The sequence below is a fragment of the Scyliorhinus torazame genome, chromosome 4, assembly GCF_047496885.1.
Source record: "Scyliorhinus torazame isolate Kashiwa2021f chromosome 4, sScyTor2.1, whole genome shotgun sequence".
Classification (NCBI taxonomy): Eukaryota; Metazoa; Chordata; class Chondrichthyes; order Carcharhiniformes; family Scyliorhinidae; genus Scyliorhinus; species Scyliorhinus torazame.
The window spans coordinates 24838147-24844146 of NC_092710.1; the positions used below are offsets into that span (position 1 = coordinate 24838147).

Below are 6000 nucleotides of genomic sequence, written 5' to 3' on the forward strand. Positions count from 1 at the left end.
ATGCTCTCACCTTCTGACCTATTGCTCCAGTGCCCACCCCCCTGCCATACTAGTTTAAACCCTCCCGTGTGACACTAGCAAACCTCGCGGCCAGGATATCTATACCTCTCCAGTCTAGATGCAACCCGTCCTTCTTATATAGGTCACACCTGCCTCGGAAGAGCTCCCAGTGGTCCAGATAACGCAAACCCTCCCTCCTACACCAGCTGTTTACCCACGTGTTTAGCTGCTCTATCTTCCTATTTCTAGCCTCACTGGCCCGTGGCACAGAGAGTAATCCCGAGATTACAACCCTAGAGGTCCTGTCTTTTAACTTTCTGCCTAGCTTCCTAAACTCCTGCTGCACGATCTCATGCCCCTTCCTGCCTATGTCGTTAGTACCAATATGTACAACAACCTCTGCCTGTTTGCCCTCCCCCTTCAGGATACCCTCTACCCGTTCGGAGACATCCTGGACCCTGGCACCAGGGAGGCAAGATACCTTTCTGGAGTCTCTTTCACGTCCACAGAAGCGCCTATCTGTGCCCCTGACTATAGAGTCCCCTATGACTATTGCTCCTCTGCGCTTTGACCCTCCCTTCTGAACATCAGAGCCAGCCGTGGTGCCACTGCTCTGGCTGCTGCTGTTTTCCCGATAGGCTATCCCCCCCGACAGTATCCAAAGGGGGAGACCTGTTCGAGAGGGGGACAACCACAGGGTTTCCTGCACTCACTGCCTGCCCTTTCCGGTGGTCACCCATTTCGCTGCCTGCATCTTGGGTGTGACCACATTTATATAACTGCTATCTATGACGCTTTCCGCCACCTGCATGCTCCTAAGTGCATCCAATTGCTCCAACCGAACCATGCGGTCTGTGAGGAGCTCCAGTTGGGTGCACTTTCTGCAGATGAAGCCATCCGGGATGCTGGAAGCCTCCTGGACCTGCCACATCTCACAGTCAGAGCACTGCACCCCTCTAATTGACATTGCGTCAATTAATTAGTAAATTAAACTTAAAAGTTTTTTAAAAGTTATTGTTAATTGTATGTTTCCTAGCACTAGATTTCAATTATAAATGTAGAAGCTAAATACAGTCCTCTCCGATCTCTGGCTTAGATACCCCTCTAAATTATAATTAAGTAATTATGTTTAATTAGTTTACCAATGCTTAATTTTTAAAATTTAGTGTAGATTCTCAACCAGCCAATCAGGTCACAGCTTTTCTGTGATGTCACTTCAGTTCCCCCCCACCCCACCCCCCTCACACACACAATTTGTGAAGGTAATAAAAGTAAAAATGAATAAAAATCACTTACTTACCTTCCGAGGGTCTCAGATGCTCTCTGGTTCTCTCCCTGCTGATTAAAAGTTACAGGCCAGAAGAAAGAGAGAGAACAAAACAGTAGGGAAAAAGCACCTTCTCCCACTCTGCACCGAATTACCTCACTGCACCAAATTACCAAGTTCCAAATTCCCACTCTGGATGTGTCGCACTCAGGCTGTGTCTCTTTGACCTGCGCGAAGATCTTACCTGCGCAAAGGTATTGAACTTGATGATGATCAGCCATGATCATAATGAATGGCGGAGCAGGCTCGGAGGGCTGAATGCCCTCCACCTGCCTCTATTTTCCATTTATGTTTCTATGTATATAGTGAGGTTGGATACAGTGAGAACGGGGTGAGGGACGACATTAAACCAGCTTGAAAAATGATCAATGTTTCAAAACTGCATGGTTGTTTAGATGGCAATCATCAGTGTCTTAATCCTTTTCCTGTTTAGATACCGAAATGTATTCTTTGCACCTTACGAAGATCTTGGTCGCTGTGGGGCAACAAGACTGGCTGTTTCCACTACTGTTGACCAGGAACACATGGGGGCTGCACTGTCAGAGCATCAGTACTGAGGGAGAATGCACAGTCAGAGGGTCAGTACTGAGGAAGTGCTGCACTGTCAGAGGGGCAATACTGAGGGAGTGATGCACAGTAAGAGGGTCAGTACTGAAGGTGGGCTGCACTGTAAGGGGGTCAGTACTGAGGGAGTGCTGCACAGTCATAGGGTCAGTACTGAGGGAGGGCTGCACTGTAAGAGGGTCAGTCGTGAGGGAGTGCTGCACTGTCAGAGGGTCAGTCCTGAGGGAGTGCTGCACTTTCAGAGGTTCAGTTCTGAGGGAGTGCTGCACTCGAAGAGGGTCAGTTCTGAGGGAGTGCTGCACTGTCAGAGAATCAGTTCTGTGGGAGTGCAGCAGTGTCAGAGGGTCAGTACTGAGGGAGTGCGGCACTGTCAGTGGGTCAGTGCTGAGGGAGTGCTGCACTGTGAGAGGGTCAGTACTGAGGGAGTGCTGCACTATCAGAGGCTCGGTACTGAGGGAGTGCCGCACTGTGAGAGGGTCAGTACTGAGGGAGTGCTGCACTATCAGAGTCTCGGTACTGAGGGAGTGCCGCACTGTCAGAGGGTCAGTACTGAGGGAGTGCTGCACTGTCAGAGGGGCAGTACTGAGGGGTTGCTGCACTGAGGGTCAGTACTGAGGGAGTGCTGCACTGTCAGAGAGTCAGTACTGAGGGAGTGCTGCACTGTCAGAGGGTCAGTACTGAGGGAGTGCAGCAGTGTCAGAGGGTCAGTACTGAGGGAGTGCTGCACTGTCAGTGGGTCAGTACTGAGGGAGTGCAGCAGTGTCAGAGGGTCAGTACTGAGGGAGTGCTGCACTGTCAGAGTGTCAGTGCTGAGGGAGTGCTGCACTGTTAGAGGGTCAGAACTGAGGGAGTGCTGCACAGTCAGAGGGTCAGTGTTGAGGGAGTGCTGCACTGTCAGAGTGTCAGGACTGAGGGAGCGCTGCACTGTCAGAGGGTCAGTGCTGAGGAAGCCTTGCACTATCAGAGGGTCAGTGCTGAGGGAGTGCTGCACTGTCAGAGGGTCTGTACTGAGGGAGAGCTGCACTGTCAGAGGGTCAGTACTGAGGGAGTGCTGCATTGTCAGAGGGTCAGTACTGAGGGTGAGCTGCACTGTGAGAGGGTCAGTGCTGAGGGAGTGCAGTATTCTTGGCGGGGTACTATGGTGGGAGTGTTTCTATTTCAGGGAAAGATTTCAGGGTTAGCTGCAATGTCCATGGTGACGCTCTTGGATGACATGTTAAACTGACATTGCATCTGTCCTCGTTTAGTGTGTGGTGTCTGTTGTAGCATAGGAAAACACAGTAGCCAATTTCTTCACAGCAAGATCCTGCAGTCAACAGCGTGATAAATGTGCATTGGTATAGCGTTAGAAAGTAACAATATGGGCAAGTCTGTTCTGATTCACTGAGGATGGTGCCACTCACCTGCAGTGAACTACTCGTCCCGAACCTGAGAGTCGAACCAGGTCGCTGGAAAGAAAGACATCACCGGAACATGTTGTTAGTCGTGTCACTGTTACTCAACTCAGATGTGGTTTCAATAACAGTTAAAGCTGACGATATTTCTACTTTCAGGAAGAAATGAGATACAGCTCTTGGGACTAAAGGGATCATGGGATATGGGGAGAAGGTGGGAATGAGGGTATTGAACTTGATGATCAGCTCTGATCATAATGAATGATGGAGCAGCTTTGCAGACCGAATGCCTGCCTCCTGCTTCTATTTTCCGTGTATGTTTCTCTGTATATAGTGGGGTTGGATACAATCATGGTGAGAGGGAGGCTGGGGGTGTCAAGCACAGTGCAGTAAACAGAGGACATGGACCTCCCCCAACTCTAACATCACCTCTGGGCTGGCAAGTAGCAGGGCTTGAAGTCTCAAGTCGTAAAACATTGAACCCGCTTGAAAAATTATTAATGTTTCAAAACTGCGGATTAGATGGCAATTCTCACTCTCTTAATCCTGTCCTTGTTTGGATACCGAAATTTATTCTTTGCACCTTACAAAGATGGTCATCGCTGTGGGGCAACAAGACTGGCTGTTTCCACCACCGTTGACGAGGAACACATCGGCACTGCACTGTCAGAGGGTCAGTACTGAGGGAGTGCTGCACTGTCAGAGGGTCAGTACTGAGGGAGTGCTACACTGTCAGAGAGTCAGTACTGAGGGAGTGCTGCACTGTCAGAGAGTCAGTACGGAGGGAGTGCTGCACTGTCAGAGAGTCAGTACTGAGGGAGTGCTGCACTGCCAGAGGGTCAGTACTGAGGGAGTGCTGCACTGTCAGAGGGTCAGTACTGAGAGAGTGCTGCACTGTCAGAGGGTCCGTACTGAGGGAGTGCTGCACTGTCAGAGGGTCAGTACTGAGAGAGTGCTGCACTGTCAGAGTGTCAGTACTGAGGGAGCGTTGCACGGTCAGTGGGTCAGTACTGAGGGAGTGCTGCACTGTCAGAGGGTCAGTGCTGAGGGAGTGCTGTACTGTCAAAGGGTCGGTACTGAGGGAGTGCTGCACTGTCAGAGTGTTAGTACTGAGGGAGCGCTGCACTGTCAGAGGGTCAGTTCTGAGGGAGCCCTGCACTGTCAGAGGGTCAGTACTGAGGGAGTGCTGCACTGTCAGAGGGTCACTGATGAAGGCGTGCTGCACTGTCAGAGGGTCAGTACTGAAGGAGAGCTGCACTGTCAGAGGGTCAGTACAGAGGGAGAGCTGCACTGTCAGAGGGTCAGTACTGAGGGAGTGCTGCACTGTCAGAGGGTCAGTTCTGAGGCAGTGCAGCAGTGTCAGAGGGTCAGTACTGAGGGAGTACTGCACTGTCAGAGGGTCAGTACTGTGGGAGTGCTGCACTGTCAAAGGGTCAGTACTGAGGGAGTGCAGCAGTGTCAGAGGGTCAGTACTGAGGGAGTGCAGTATTCTTGGCGGGGTACTACGGTGGGAGTGTTTCTATTTCAGGGAAAGATTTCAGGGTTAGCTGCAATGTCCATGTTGACGCTCTTGGATGAGATGTTAAACCGATGTTGCATCTGTCCTCGTTCAGTGTGTGGTCTCTGTTGTAATGTAGGAAAAAAAGTGTCCAATTTGTCCACAGCCAGATCCCGCAGTCAACAGCGTGATAAATGTGCATTGGGATAGCGTTAGAAAGTAACAATATGGGCGAGTCTGTTCTGATTCACTGAGGATGGTGCCACTCACCTGCAGTGAACTACTCGTCCCGAACCTGAGAGTCGAACCAGGTCGCTGGAAAGAAAGACATCACCGGAACATGTTGTTAGTCGTGTCGCTGTTACTCAACTCAGATGTGGTTTCAATAACAGTTAAAGCTGACGATATTTCTACTTTCAGGAAGGAATTAGATATAGCTCTTGGGACTAAAGGGATCAAGGGATATGGGGAGAAGGTGGGAATCAGGGTATTGAACTTGATGATCAGCTCTGATCGTAATGAATGATGGAGGAGCTTTGCAGGCCGAATGCCTGCCTCCTGCTTCTATTTTCCGTGTATGTTTCTATGTATATAGTGGGGTTGGATACAATCATGGTGAGAGGGAGGCTGGGGGTGTCAAGCACAGTGCGGTGAACAGAGGTCATGGACCTCCCCCAACTCTAACATCACCTCTGGGCTGGCAAGTAGCAGGGCTTGAAGTCTCAAGTCGTAAAACATTGAACCCGCTTTAAAAATTATCAATGTTGCAAAACTGCGGATTAGATGGCAATTCTCACTCTCTTAATCCTGTCCTTGTTTGGATACTGAAATTTATTCTTTGCACCTTACAAAGATGGTCATCGCTGTGGGGCAACAAGACTGGCTGTTTCCACCACCGTTGACCAGGAACACATCGGCACTGCACTGTCAGAGAGTCAGTACTGAGGGAGTGCTGCACTGTCAGAGGGTCAGTACTGAGGGAGTGCTGCACTGTCAGAGGGTCAGTACTGAGGGAGTGTGCATTGTCAGACGGTGAGTACTGAGGGAGAGCTGCACAGTCTGAGGGTCAGTGCTGCGTGAGTGCTGTACTGTCAGAGGGTCAGTACTCAGGGAGTGCTGCACTGTCAGAGGGTCAGTACTCAGGGAGTGCTGCACTGTCAGAGAGTCAGTACTCAGGGAGTGCTGCACTGTCAGAGAGTCAGTACTGAGCGAGAGCT

At 50.5% G+C, this 6000-nt stretch overlaps 1 protein-coding gene across 1 annotated transcript in view; it reads right to left on the minus strand.

Annotated features, from left to right (window-relative positions):
• Nucleotides 1-3343, minus strand: part of LOC140411569 (high affinity immunoglobulin epsilon receptor subunit beta-like) — a 171189-nt gene extending 167846 nt beyond the window's left edge. The window contains exon 1 of the mRNA XM_072500651.1: nt 3295-3343. The gene's annotated coding sequence lies outside the window, so the exon portion shown is untranslated. The remainder of the gene's footprint in view (nt 1-3294) is intronic.
• Between the last annotated feature and the right edge of the window lie 2657 nt (nt 3344-6000).